Source organism: Hesperophylax consimilis, chromosome 17 (assembly GCF_061612785.1).
Source record: "Hesperophylax consimilis isolate HC1 chromosome 17, BYU_Hcon_1.0, whole genome shotgun sequence".
Taxonomy (NCBI): Eukaryota; Metazoa; Arthropoda; class Insecta; order Trichoptera; family Limnephilidae; genus Hesperophylax; species Hesperophylax consimilis.
In genome coordinates, this window is record NC_142852.1 from 15,574,885 (window position 1) to 15,590,647 (window position 15,763).

At 33.4% G+C, this 15,763-nt stretch overlaps 1 long non-coding RNA gene across 1 annotated transcript; it reads right to left on the reverse strand.

Moving 5' to 3' along the window:
- Positions 1-1,071: 1,071 nt before the first annotated feature.
- LOC149416089 (uncharacterized) lies at positions 1,072-15,114 on the reverse strand. Its single transcript, XR_016303519.1, has 2 exons — positions 14,959-15,114; positions 1,072-9,094 (listed from the first exon to the last, which is right to left on the reverse strand). It is a non-coding gene; the product is annotated as an uncharacterized LOC149416089 (long non-coding RNA).
- Positions 15,115-15,763: the final 649 nt, after the last annotated feature.

Here is a 15,763-nt window from a genome sequence, read left to right on the forward strand (position 1 = left end):
AACACATGATTTTGCATTACTACCTATGGCATCGCCATAATTCCCAAAAATTTGTTCAAAACACTTTCAATAAAGTTCCAACTTAATTAGTAAAAATGTGACGTTTGCCGAACTAATGACCTATTTTGTGCGTGTAAATAGATGTTTCTTGTTGCAATTGCTGAAACAAGGTATAATTTTCATAATCTGTGCCTAAAATTGCGGCAGTAGGTAAATAATTTTATCACTATTCCGTGCAATGTTGTTACCTGTAGAATGAGATTGCTCCAAAGATTCCCTCTGAAAACCTGAAATGTCAACTTCTATTTCCATATGGGTAGTCGTGTCACTTCCTTCATCAAGTTCCAAAGGTTCAGACTTGATAATTGGTACATTTGAGTCGATTGAATCATGATTTTGTGGGCCACGAGCATCTAAAAACTCCAAGCGTTCATTCACTACATTGGGAGGTTGAGTTTCGACATCTTCTCCAGTGGGTTCCGCTTCGTCTTCTCCATCAGAGCAAGGTTCCGTCTTAATCTTGGCTATCGATGTGTTTGAAATAGATAGATCCATTACGACAACTACTGCGATCTGCCTTTAATTGATAACAAGCAAAAATATTTCTACTATCTGCACATTTGGCAAATGTCAGATTTATGATGGAACAATGGGCGATATCCATAGATAAAGTCATAACGGGATTATTCATGGGGTTGGAATAGTGATGTGCAATTCGAAACAAGTTTTTAAATACTTTTTTACTTCTGTTAATATGCAAAAAAATGGGTCTCGGTAAAAAACACGCACATAAAAAAAATACTTTGCATCTGTTAGGTTATAATTAAAAGTCAATTTTTCAGTGTAAATTGATTTTAATAGTTATTTCGTTTAAATTAAAATTGATCAGCGATCATTGTTATCGACGTGACAGTTTTAAGGTTAGTTTTTTATTCTCTTTTTTAACCCAAAATATGAACCTAAGAATCTAAAATAGGTTCTTCGCTTAGGTTTTATTAAAAAATAAATATTAAAACAACCAGTTTAAAAACCTATTTTATCAAAACATGGCATGAAGAAAAAAACATCTAATTATCCGCCATTTCAACAAAATAGCAATCAAAATGTTTTTATTTTTTATTTCCAGTTGCTTAAATAGTTGTTTTCTGCTATAATCTAACATATACAAAGTAATTTAAAAATAAAATGTCCTAAGCTGTATGACAGTTTTTTTAAGTTATATTTACTTCATTGCGTAGTGGTTTTTTTGAGTTTTTACAAAGTTTTTAAGCACCAAGCACTAGCTTTTAATTTTAAAAAGACAACATTTAATAATAATCTTATAATAATAGGCAAAATGATTTGTTTTAAAAATTGTATTTAGAAATAAGAATAATTACATTATTCCTAATAATATTGTATATAAACGCATTCACATTAAAAATTAATAAATATGTAACTTAAAAAATATTATCAAACTTATTTTAATAATGGGTTTCATTTTTGTCACACGTCAATCAATTAAATTTGTAAAGAGGGCTGTAAAAATATATTTCTAAAAAGTAAACCAAATAATTTCTAATTTGAATACAGAAAGTGAATGGTATTTTTTTTAAATTCTGTGGACTACAAAAAATACATTTTTTTCCATTAAATAAACAGTTAGTTACTGCAAGCTTATACTTTATGGTACTTTTTTGTGGACCTACCGCGGAATAACGAAGTCACTAGAAAATGGATCATACAAGATAAAGATGAACATCAGAGGATCAGTGTTGTAAAATATTCAAATGCGATGGGCTTGAAAATTAAAATTAAAAGTGGACATGTTGTAGGATTGTCAGATGATAGGACATCAAAACTTTGATGAGTTAGCGAAAGTGTGAACTCCACTTTTGACAACCTTTAAAAGATTATTTTTTGTTTCTCTAATAAAAAAACAAAATTAAATTTATCCGCTAAAAACATTGAAAAGATCAGCTGGAATTTCTGAATTATTTAAATTAATTTTATTTTCATAAGAATCTAACGGAAACACATCAGAATCAGGTGCATTTTTTACATTTGTGCTTAAATCAGACGTTTTGAAATCATTTAATAATATTGGAGATATTTTAGACGGTGTAAATGATGAATTAGATATTTGAGGATTTAAAATAGAAGTTGAATTTGGTGAAATTGTTGGAATCTTTGAACTTTGTTCTACGGTAGTAAGGTTTTCTACTTTTCCAAAGTCAAGATAATATGCGTTTTCTGAATTCGATGGAGGAAGTGAAGAAACATTTTTAACCATAAAGTGATTATTTGTTACTGAATCAGTTATCAAATTTGAAGGAAAGTTGTCAGAAACAAATGGACTAAGTACTTTTAAACTAGATGTGTTTGGAGCAGGTGCAATGATATCAGAAATCAAAGTAATTGGTGATGCAGAATCTGCTGAATTTGTTGAAAAAGTCTGATGTACAAGTTCATCTTCCTTCGAAGAATTTGAAAATTTTATTAAAGGCGAAATTGGAAGACGCTCTGCGTTTAATATTTGAGTAGTTTGTGAATCATTGTCTAAATTTTCAAAAACTGGATACGTTTGTACATCTGTTGCTTGAGTATTCAGAGGAAGTTCAGCATAACTTGATTTCAAAACTGTTTGTTGTTCGACAACATTTTCATTTTCATGTGAAAAATGATTCATGTTCTCTACCATCTGTAAATTATGACTGGCTTTTTCAGGAGCGTTGGAAGAAGGTTCAACAAATCTTGGGATAAAATTAATTGCTGGTTCGACAACTGATTCGCTTACTGCTGGCAACAAATACATATTTTGTACAGTTTGTAAATTTGAGACAATTGTTGTAGGAGCGTTTTCAGAGAAGCCAACATAGTTGGGATTCAAAATGGGTTGTGATTCATTTGCTAAATTTGCAGGTGAAAAAGTTGTTAAATTTTCTATTTGTGGTGAATTCGTAACAACTATTTTGGGGACGATAAAAGAAGGTCCTACAGAATTGACATTCAAAATATTTGGCGGTTCAACCACCGCGAAATTTGATGGATAATAGGGAGACAAATTTTCAACTTGTTGTGAATTTTGAATATCCGTTGCAGGAACGTTTTCAGATGGTCCAACGTAATTTGGATTAAAAATGATTGGTTCTTTTCCAAATGATGCTGAATTGGTTTCTGCAATTCGATTGGAAGGTTTTTCAAAACTATGTGATATTTTGTGTGTAGGTTGTGATCCTGCGAAAGTTTTTGGCATTTGATGATCAGGCAAAGTTTTAGATATAGTTTCTACGTCATTATAAATATATATTGGTGTTTCAACTGACTGCAAGGTTGGATATATATTTTCAACATGTGAAAAAGCGTTATTATCGTCTAATTGTGTAACATCTGGCTTTGTAGTTGTAGTTATGATATTGTGGTTCAAGAGGAACTCTGTCACTCGTTGGTCAAAAGTTTGAAGTGGATTATTGGCAACCATTACCACTGGAAACGGCGTGGTTTCATAATTTAGACCGCTAATTTGAATTGGTGTTGTAATTGTCTTTGGATATTCTGAAATGTTAACTTGTTCTTTTTTTAGTACTGCAGCAATTATGGTGTCTTCTGGATTGATTTTATCATATACTGTTGCAGCGGGAATGTTTGTAAATGAGTCTTGATCTGATATGTTTGTTAAATCCACCATTATATTTTCATCGTAATTTTGGATAAAAATTGGTTGGTGAGGAATTTCGACAGTAGGTTCAGTAGAATTCTTTTGAATTATGTCTGAATTTGAAGTGATTGTCTTTTGATATATAAAGTTACTGGTATAGTTAGTATTTACTGTGGTTGTTGGAAGTAATATAGCTTCGTTAGTTGTTGAAGGAAACTGAACAGTTTCATTAGATAAATTTCGTAATTGAGTATCTAAAACACCAACAGTATATATAGCAGTATTTATCACTGTATTTGGCTGGGTAATATGAGTATTTTGGTTAATATAAGAATCACTAAGATCAGGGTTTGTTGTCGAAGTGTTGGTAACATTAGGTATTGGAGGACTATCATTGATTGTTAGTGTACCTGGTAATGTTTCAAATTGAATTTGAACTGAATCTGTGTTATCTAAAATCGCAAAATCTGTTGTATTTTGTAACCCATCTTCTGAAATATTTGTTTTACTGCTTTCAGAAGGCCGAAAAACTTTTGTCATCGAGTGAAAGCTTTTCACTACGGTATCTCCGAAAGTTTTAAAATAATTTTTAGCTGTCGGAGTTTTGTTAATACTTTCGGGTTCGATATTATCATTTATCACTGTTAAATCGGTTGCGTTTTTTGTATTTGTTGGTTCATCTGCTAAGGTTGTCGAATTAATTATTGCTGGTCTGGAATTTGTTTCATTTTCTGGTGTTAATATTACAGTTCCATTTGAAGATGTTGTAATAGTTTGTAGCTGTTTAATTTCAGAAGAATCATTGTTTATTTCGTGCAATGAGTCTAATATAGACTCGTTATTAGCTGACGAAACATTGGCAGGTGCATCAGAATTTACATCACCATGTATAAAATTGTTTACACGAGTGAACCGAATAGTGGCCTCTGGATTAAAAGGTACTTTTAATAAATGGTTGTTGCTATTATATGAATAAGGTGTTATTTGTATTGGAGGTGAAATATTTGTGTCTAAATGCGTAGAGTCTACAATGATCTCTGGAATTACTGATTTTGGCAAAAGGTTTAGTGATTCTGCAATAGTTTCAGTTGATACTGCTGCGTGGCTAAGATTTTCTTTAACAATAGATTCATCATTAACCATTTCAGAGTTTTGATTTACCAGCTGATAAACTGATACAAGTGGTGGGTCTAAGTTTTTATAAGAAACATTATTGATCAAAGCTGGATTTGGTATAGAATCATGATGTCTTTCAGAGTTTATAAAAGCAGTATTATAATCAACTGTAGCTTCAGAAATCAATATTGGACCATTCACAGATATAACTCCTATGGTACTAGGGTTATATACTGAAAAAACGTTTGTGTCATCAACTTGAATATTCTGATTTAGTAATGGAGTCAGGTTTACATTAGATTCAAGATCAGCAGAAATGTTCAAAGTACTTGAAATTGTCGAAACTGACGTATTTGTTAAATGTTGTGATGGCAAATTGGCATCATATCCTGAAAATCCCGAGCTGCTATTATTTGAATCAATTGATTTTGGAATGGATTCTGGATTACTGAGAGAAGTCAAGGTATTATTTTTTAAATAAGGTTCTATTGATTCTTTTACCATGTCAATTCCAGAGGTTATTTCAGGGCTAATTTTTGAATTGCTACTTATTATCGATGCATTTTCTAATCCCAAAATCACACTTGCATTATTTTCGATAAGTGGAGTAAATGTGGACTCTATTTCAGGATGATCATCAGATAAAGGAACGTACGCAGAGTTTGGAATCATCAGAGGAATGCGTAAAGGACCGTCCTCTTCATTTGTTGGAATTGAATGATTAAAAGAAAAGTCATTTTCTGTTTCAGAAATAGATGGAACGGTGTCGAAAGTCTTATTTGGGTCAAAAGGTTTTCTATTTATCAGGAAAAGACTTGTGTCCAAAACATTTTCCCTTTCTAAGTAAACATTTGACAGATCGTTACTTTCGGAAATATTTTGAGGATTTGACACAAAAGGATCAACAACAGTACTGCTGACTGTGAAAAATGGCAGTGTTTTATTAGTATTTTCAACAACATTATAATTCAATGTTGATATTTCTGGTGCGAGATTATTAACTGAATAATCGATTGGTCTATTAGCAACAGACATAAATTCAGTATTGTTGGTAGTTGATTGTGTGTCATTGGCAGTAAAAACCTGTTCTGGTAAAGTTGGGTAAAGTTTTACAGTCGAATTATCATTAATGGTTAAAACTCTGTCTGTTTTTGTCTCTGGTGTGTATCTGGTGTTGTAGTAGTTGTCTGTGTCAGGATTGGATACGATTGCTGGTTCGTCTTTTTGAGTGTGAAAATTGTCTAAAGTAGTCAAGTCACTGGCTAAGCGTGAGTTATTTTTGTTAATGTCTATTGATACTGAAGCTATTTCTCGTTCAGTACTTTGAACGGTATCACTCGAAGAATTGTTTGTGTAAATACTAGGTGATACTCCAGCATTAGGAACAGGACTCTTTATAGAGGGATGTGAAATATTTCCTGATTCTAAAACGGATGTTGATGTTGAGGTTTCAGGTAAATTAGATGTTGAATCAAATGGTTGAAGCGGTATAACTGTCAACTGTGATACCGGCGTTGTTTCATCAATTGAGGTTTTGATTTCATTTGATGTATAAGTAATTGGTATCAAGAAATGTTCTAAAGGATGTTCAAATGAGTCTACATTTATATCTTCTGATTCTGTAGGATGTTCAACCAAATCAGACTTAACGAGGTAATAGATTTTTTCTGGATCTGAAACATTTGATAACTGACTAAGTGTTGTACCTTGCATGTCATCTAAATTATTTTGTGAAAGTTTAGCTAATTTTATGTTTTCTAATATAGGTGATCCATTTTCTGAAATTACAGCTTCTGGCTTAGAATTCGATGTGGATATGTGTATGATACCTGAAGCATCGACTGTATTCGTAAATGGATATCTTGTAGGAAGATTTATATATTGTGACGTAACTATAATTTCAGATACTGTAGCTATTGTGGTCAAATCATCTGGTTGTGTAAGAGATGATAGTTTGAGTTGTTCAATAACAGACTCAGCTATTACAGGAGTTGACGTGGCGTTAGCTGTTGTATTTTGAGCGAGTGTCGATAAAACACCTTGAGAAACTTCTGTCTGTGATTTGAGAGGAATTTCTTCCGCATCTACTATGAATTGTGCTTTCATTTCATCTAGATTTGGATACATTTCAGCAGGAATATGATTAATGGGATTTAAAACTGTTTCGTTTTGTTTGGTTGGCTCAATAGTGTGGGTTGATAAGTGATCTAAATCAATTGCGTCCAACACGTCTGCTGTGAGACTTGATAAATGGAATGGAATAGATGGAGTGGATATATTTGGACCCAAGTGTGTTTCCATTGTATCGTTCGTTACTGGTAAAGAAACGGTGATCATACTCATTCCACCAAGAATTGTATCTTTTGTACTTACCGTTGTAAGAGTAGAGTTACTTGACTTGTCAACTAGTTCTCCTGGTAAAACGTTGACTGGAAAAAAGATTCCTGGACTCAAAGTTGATGCTGATGTAGTTTCCAATGAGTCATTATTTTGAAACGGGTTCATTTTCTCTGTAACTGCGGCTGAAGAATCATTCAATGCTGTACCGTTTGTCGGTACAGTCTCAATTGAGTTGATTTCTGAAACTCCAGATGCTGCTGACACATTCTGGTTGGGTGTCATTATAGTACTTTTAATAGCTCCTACAACAGATCCTTCGGTAATATTCACAGTTCTAACTGGATAAGGAGCCGCAAAATATTCACCACCATGCGTATAATTATTTTCACTTATCAAAACTGTGGGAGAAATCACACTTTCTTCCCATATAATATCTGTGATTGCTAAACTATTATCATTTTTGGTTTGATTCGTTATTCCTTCAGTTGATATCAACTTCCTCAGTGAATCGTCTGATAATTCTGGTGATACTGTCGTCACTGTAATTTGGCCATAAGCTGTAAAATTTTCATTAATATTTTGCGCAAATGGTAAGTTGAAAACATTTCCATCTGTGCCATCGATAAACACTGTTGTAGAACTATTTAAATTATTTGCTGAATCGTCAAGAGTTGTTCTTAAAGACAGCGTGAGAGGTAACTCAGCAAGATACTTGGTGGAATTGATTCCTGCAGTAAGTAAATCGGCATCACTAAGTGATGCTACATAAATTTGATCTCTAACATTGGCCGTTACCAGATCTGTTGCATCTGTTGGAGCTGCGGTTTCATTTTGAATAACTTTTTGTAAATCTCCTGCCATATTCAACCATTGTTCCAAAGTCATTTTTGGGAACACGTAATCATCTTCTTCTTCAGTGATATTATATGTAATACGTTGAGTGGTGTTGGTATTATTTTCTTTATTAGCATCACTATTGGTTAAATCGTCTACAACAAACGGATTTTTTGCATCCAAAGGTTGCAGAGTTTTATTTGATGTTCCTGTTGTTGAATTAACTATATCTTGATCTATTGAATCAATTGTGACTGTTGAAATACGTCTAGTTTCATCTATTGAACTATTTTTGTCCGTTGATTTCTGACCATCTTGATTTTGTAAATTATTTGTGCTTGTTGCATTATGCTGATTTAGATCTTTTGAATTAAATACGATTGTTGAATAATAGTCACTTTCATATTTTGATTCAATATTTGTTGAATTCTGTCCAATTTTATCTTTGTAATCAAACGCAACTGTTGAATTCTGTGAATCAATTATGTCTGTTACGTTCTGGCTATTTTTATGCTGTGGATCATTTGTGTCTATTGAATTCTCGTTATTTAGGTCTTTTGAATCGATTGGGACTGTAGAATTCTGACTATTTTGATTTTTTAACTCCATACTTGTTGAATTATGTCCAATTTCATATTTGGAATCAATTGTGACTGTTGAATTCTTTCCATTTTGATCTTTTGAATCAATTATGACTGTTGAATTCTGTCCATTTAGATCTTTTGAATCTATTATGACTGTTGGATTCTGTCCATTTAGATCTTTTGAATCTATTATGACTGTTGAATTCTGTCCATTTAGATCTTTTGAATCTATTATGACTGTTGAATTCTGTCCATTTAGATCTTTTGAATCAATTATGACTGTTGAATTCTGTCCATTTAGATCTTTTGAATCTATTATGTCTGTTGAATTCTGTTCACCAGGATCTTTAACATACTCTTGGAGGACATCAAAGACGTTTTGAAACTGTCCCGGTAGCCTAGTGAGCCCTGCAGGTGTTGGCATCGGAGGTTTGAGGAATCCAGATATGTGGGGGTCGATTCCGACGAATTGGTAGTTGGACGCTTCTGTTGTGGTAGCAACTTCAAGAGTTTGGGCGAGGATGTCCAAGGAAGGTTGAATCAGCTCCGTTTGCTTGTGAAAGCTCATTGGCACCACAAATCCCTGGAATCAATGATAAATACTGTTGAGTTTTCTACAAAGTAAGATTAAACTATACCAAAGGGTTTTTGAAAGGTTCCATAACTGTCTGCACTCTACATGCAGGGCAATTTTTAAGGGCTTTTTGGGTGAAGTATCAAATTTTTATATTTTAATGATAAACTAATGTTTATAAGACAAGTTTTCTATGCATAGCACAAAGGATAACAAATTATTATAAGCATTAATTACTCGCCCAAAATATCGATACAAATTGAAAATATCTGTTATTTATTTTTACTTATATTACTTTTACTTTATGCTTATAATAATTTATCAAGTGTTTGTAAAAAACTATTTTTCAAGGTTTTTAATATATATTAATATTATCTGAATAATTGTACCTATTGCGATATTTAAGCAGAAAAATCATTTGTTTATTTTTAAACCGTTTTATAAATTGACGCAAGCAATTAAACTTTCAAAAGCAAGCGATATCCCAGAGAATTTCGCTAAATTTGTTGAATCTCTTGTTTTTACTTCACCCAAACTATATTTTTTCTTTTTAAAAAAAAATATATATTGCTCTAGTTAAAATGTAATTTTTGTTGGTGTACATCCTTTGGTGCAAAAATAAATCTCAACCATTACGCCAAGTTTGCAAAAACATTTTGAGCGATCGCTTGACATAATGTGCGATATTTCTAGAACCTAAACATATGGGAAAAACGGAAAAATCTAGGTAAATTTATTGGCTTTAAACCACAGTAATCAGTTTTACTCATTTCCATATAAATATTTTGAGAAATTATTAATGAAGTAATATGGAAAAAAAAAATATTTTAAGTTAGCTCCACACAGAGACCCCGAGGGAAAAAAAATCTCAGCAGGTGAGCAAACGCATTTGCCGCCAAGATACAGATAAACCTCTCCCCGTGAAACTGAGCACCCCCGCTGAGTCAGAAAATGTAGCAAAATACTTATATGTTAACAGCCAACCGCTCGATTAGTTAAGAACTCAAATGGATTTTTACAGCAAAAACAGTTAAAGCTCTATCCTATCCATGAAAAATATTACATGAAATCGAAAGTATCAAAGTTTGTGTGTGGAATTTTTTTTTTTTTTTTTTTAATTTCCTTTTTCTTCTAATCTGCTAATGTAATGCATTGTTTCTCAATCTCTTTTAGTGTCACGACCCCTTTAATTCCTTTTTCTTCTAATCTGCCAATCTAATACATCGTTTCTTAACATCTTTTAGTGTCACGACTCCTTTAATTCCCCTTTCTTCTAATCTGCTAATCTAATACATCGTTTCTTTACCTTTTTTAGTGTCACGACCCCTTCAATGCCTTTTTCTTCTAATCTGCTAATCTAATACATCGTTTCTTAATCTGTTTTAGTGTCACGACCCCTTTAAATCCTTTTTCTTCTAATCTGCTAATCTAATACATCGTTTCTTTACCCTTTTTAGTGTCACGACCCCTTCAATGCCTTTTTCTTCTAATCTGCTAATCTAATACATCGTTTCTTTACCTTTTTTAGTGTCACGACCCCTTCAATGCCTTTTTCTTCTAATCTGCTAATCTAATACATCGTTTTTTAATCTGTTTTAGTGTCACAACCCCTTTAACTCCCCTTTCTTCTAATCTAATGAATTGTTTCTCAACCTCTTTTAGTGTCACGACCCCTTTAAAATCCATACATAAAGTCATAAATATCTTTTCGACGTCCTCACAATATATTTTAACGTTTCTGTATGATAATATATACTACCGTGAAACGATGTGCTGAATGTGAATAAATTACTAACTACTAATAGTTACATCGGCTTACATTTATAAAACAGATAGCATTTTTATCTAAGATTGTTAATTTCGATGAGTTTTGGCCTCCACGACGGTGAATACGGAAACCGAGTAACGAAACGCTTTGAAAACATTGATTCCACTTTCAATGGGTACCGCCACCCCGGGTACCATTTATTAGAAAACCAACACCTCTGACATGGGTCACCCCAAGTGGTTTTTGAAGGTTTATCCGGATCTTGGAGGTGGATGCGTTTGTCCACCAACTGTGTGGTAGGCCGGATTCGGAGAAGCTGGTTGAGGAAGACCTTTTGACCTTTCCATCATGACTGTTGGATCTTTCCTAAAAATAGTATTTCCAAAGATGTCGTAGGCCCTGAGTAGAGGTCGCGACCCCCTATTTGAGAAACGATGATCTAATGCAACAGGTAAACACATTTTGACCGCAATCCACTATTCCTAGCAGATAATATTTAAACACCTATGATAATTTCGTAACAAACACTACCAGACCACATTTATTATTGATTTGATCGATTGTTCAAACCTTGGCTATGAGTCGCTCTACCAAATATTTGACCAACTGTTCCAATACCGAGTCGCGTTTCGTCAATGATCTTGGATAAAATGAATGACAATTATATTAAAATTGCTGACTAAGTGAACAGATAGAATACATTTAAATATACTACGATAATGGGAATTGTTAATAGCAACGGAGATGTATTTGGTGAATTCGAGATGACTGAAAGCTATCCACTGCTTTCCCACCCTGGTATAAGTAACATATGGTTACTTCTTCATGTCACTTCTTTCATAACAACTTTAAATTAATTCGTTCAACATAAAGTTAACGTCACAGTTCCATTTATGTTGAACGAATTTATAACCTTCAATGTCGCCACAGAGTAGGAGTTAGTATCAAGTATTGTTTCATAGTGCTTTCACACAAACGAAGTATTGAATTCCATAAGTATAAGCTTAAATTTTTGAGTTTTGAGGTTTGGAGGTTGAGAAACAATGTATTAATTAGTAGATTAGAAGAAAGGGGAATAAAAGTGGTCGTGACACTAAAAGAGGTTGAGAAACAATGCATTAATTAGTAGATTAGAAGAAAGGGTAATAAAAGGGGTCATGACACTAAAAAAGGGTGCGAAACAAAGCATTCGACTAGCAGATTAGAAGATAAGGAAATTAAAGGGGTCGTGACACTAAAAGAGGCTGAGAAACAATGCATTCGATTAGCAGATTAGAAGATAAGGGAATAAAAGGGGTCGCGACACTAAAAGAGGCTGAGAAACAATGCATTCGATTAGCAGATTAGAAGATAACGGAATAAAAGGGGTCGCGACACTAAAAGAGGCTGAGAAACAATGCATTCGATTAGCAGATTAGAAGATAACGGAATAAAAGGGGTCGCGACACTAAAAGAGGCTGAGAAACAATGCATTCGATTAGCAGATTAGAAGATAACGGAATAAAAGGGGTCGCGACACTAAAAGAGGTTGATAAACAAAGCATTAGATTAACAGATTAGAAGATAATAATCGAATCAAAGGGATCGTGACACTAGCAGATTAGAAGATAAAGGATTTAAACTGGTCGTGATACTGAAAGAGATTAGAAGTTAACGGAATTAAAGGGGTCGCGACACTAAAAGAGGCTGAGAAACAATGCATTCGATTAGCAGATTAGAAGATAACGGAATAAAAGGGGTCACGACACTAAAAGAGGTTGATAAACAAAGCATTAGATTAACAGATTAGAAGATAATAATCGAATCAAGGGGATCGTGACACTAGCAGATTAGAAGATAAAGGATTTAAACTGGTCGTGATACTGAAAGAGATTAGAAGTTAACGGAATTAAAGGGGTCGTGACACTAAAAAAGGCTGAGAAACAATGCATTCGATTAGCAGATTAGAAGATAACGGAATAAAAGGGGTCGCGACACTAAAAGAGGTTGATAAACAAAGCATTAGATTAACAGATTAGAAGATAATAATCGAATCAAGGGGATCGTGACACTAGCAGATTAGAAGATAAAGGATTTAAACTGGTCGTGATACTGAAAGAGATTAGAAGTTAACGGAATTAAAGGGGTCGTGACACTAAAAGAGGCTGAGAAACAATGCATTCGATTAGCAGATTAGAAGATAACGGAATAAAAGGGGTCGCGACACTAAAAGAGGTTGATAAACAAAGCATTAGATTAACAGATTAGAAGATAATAATCGAATCAAGGGGATCGTGACACTAGCAGATTAGAAGATAAAGGATTTAAACTGGTCGTGATACTGAAAGAGATTAGAAGTTAACGGAATTAAAGGGGTCGTGACACTAAAAGAGGCTGAGAAACAATGCATTCGATTAGCAGATTAGAAGATAACGGAATAAAAGGGGTCGCGACACTAAAAGAGGTTGATAAACAAAGCATTAGATTAACAGATTAGAAGATAATAATCGAATCAAGGGGATCGTGACACTAGCAGATTAGAAGATAAAGGATTTAAACTGGTCGTGATACTGAAAGAGATTAGAAGTTAACGGAATTAAAGGGGTCGTGACACTAAAAGAGGCTGAGAAACAATGCATTCGATTAGCAGATTAGAAGATAACGGAATAAAAGGGGTCGCGACACTAAAAGAGGTTGATAAACAAAGCATTAGATTAACAGATTAGAAGATAATAATCGAATCAAAGGGATCGTGACACTAGCAGATTAGAAGATAAAGGATTTAAACTGGTCGTGATACTGAAAGAGGTAGAGAAAAAATGAAAGAAAAAAAAACATCAAGCCAAATTTCGTCAGTGGTCTTAGATAAAGTGAAGTACAATTATAAAATAATACGATGAAGGAATTATTAATAGCAACGGAGATATTGTGTTTAGTTGATTAGAGATCAGAGCAGAACGATGACTGATCGACAATTAATAATAAAAAGTTGATAATTTTATAGCGCCAATTTTTTTAAAAATCACCTAAAGGGCGCAGTAATTTGAAGACGTAATAGTTTGGCTCAGGACGTATAAGGCGTCCAAAAATAATGTTTCTAATTTTTTTCTCTTTTAAGAAATCTAAATAGAAAATTCCTCTGAAATCTTAAAATTTGTAAGTAGGTACTTAAGTACTTACCTGTTTAATTGAAAACCATAAAATTCATATTTTATGTAACAGTTCTTTTTTCAAATAAAGAATCATAAAGTGATTTTCTATAATATTATAGGTACCATAATATTGAAAAAATACTAATGATAAAGTCCAAATAAATATGATCAAACCAAAATCAAAGTTAGCCATTAGTTTTTACTTTCGTAAGGCTTGCTTACATGTGAAATACAAAATGGTATAGTTAAAACCGAGATGCAATTCAGACAGAAAGATATGGAGGGAGCTAATAGGACTATCAGCAGGACACAACCAGTGTCGTCCTAGTGAGAGACCACTATTCGTAATCAAAACATTGCTTGAAATGGCTTTAGCTATATTTAGCAAACAGATCTAAATAACCAGGCACCTACTTCCAAACCTCTATCTTCTCCATCTTTTTCGTCTCTCCTTTACAACTAACCTCACAATAATTTTCCTATCCCAATAAGTTGTGCCAAAATCCTAATGGCTTCGGGCCGTTGTGCGTTGTTAATAGTAAAATATATGGCTTTAGCTATGTTTAGTGACCAGGTCTGAATAAACAGATGCCTAATTTACCAACTTTCTTGTCCATTCTACTTTCAACCTACACAAAACACAAGAATATTATAATTTCACTGACTCCAGGTTTGTTGAAACTTTTGTACCGTATCACATACAGGTTTTCTAACGTTAAAAATAAGAACAATAATATTGCTTGGGTTGCCTTCATTATTGAGAATGAAGATAAAAATTCACTTAATAAAACACAATCTACATGAAAAAAAACACAATATGTCACTAGATCAAATAAGCATTTTACAAAAAAATCGCTAAAAGATGGGTTCTATTGATAAAAATGATATTTTTTAAAACAAAACTTATTGCTTAGGTTGCCCATAACAACTTAAAGAAAACAAAACTTGATTTTATAAAGTACGAAAAAACTTACATGGGAAAAAGCGCAGCATGTCAACAGAACAAAATAAACACTATACTCCATTTTGACACTTGTGGTATTCCTTTTTCATTATTATTTGGCAGATTTAAGATTAAATTGTTGTAAGCTTTAATGATATGCGATTTTAAAACCTTCTCCACTCGTTTTGTCTACAGAATGGAGGGTAAACATTATTTAAATTTAATGTTTGATTGCCGACATGTGTTTTTGAATTGGCCTGGTTTCTTGATTTTAGTTTAGAGTGTTTTTTGGAAATTATTAAAACTTCTGACATTGGCGCCAATAATGTAGAAATTTAATTCAACCCCATCTTTTATACAGGGTTTTCCAATAAGATGTGTTATTTTGATATTCAAAGAGCTATCGAGAGATGATTAATGATTTTTTATGGCCGGAATTGGATGTTATTGATCTGGAAAACGTTTAGGTACTTTCAACAAGACGGCGCTTCGTGCCACACAAGCAACGAAATCATTTATCTTTACGGGAAAAGTTTCCGGACCGTGTTATCTCTCGAAGAGGTGATCACAATTGGCCACCGAGATCTTGTGATTTAACACCTTGCGACTTCTTCCTTTGGAGCCACGTGAAAGAGAAGGTCTACGCCAACAGCCCAGCGTCGATTCAAGACCTCAAAGATGGAATTCGTGAGGCTATTGAGGACATAAGGCAGCCACTTTGCGTTTTGGTTATGGAAAATTTCATGAAAAGGATATGGTCCTGTAGGCGTGGTCGTGGTGGTTATTTGACTGATGTTATTTTTCACTATTAACGGCATACCTTTCTCTTTTTAATG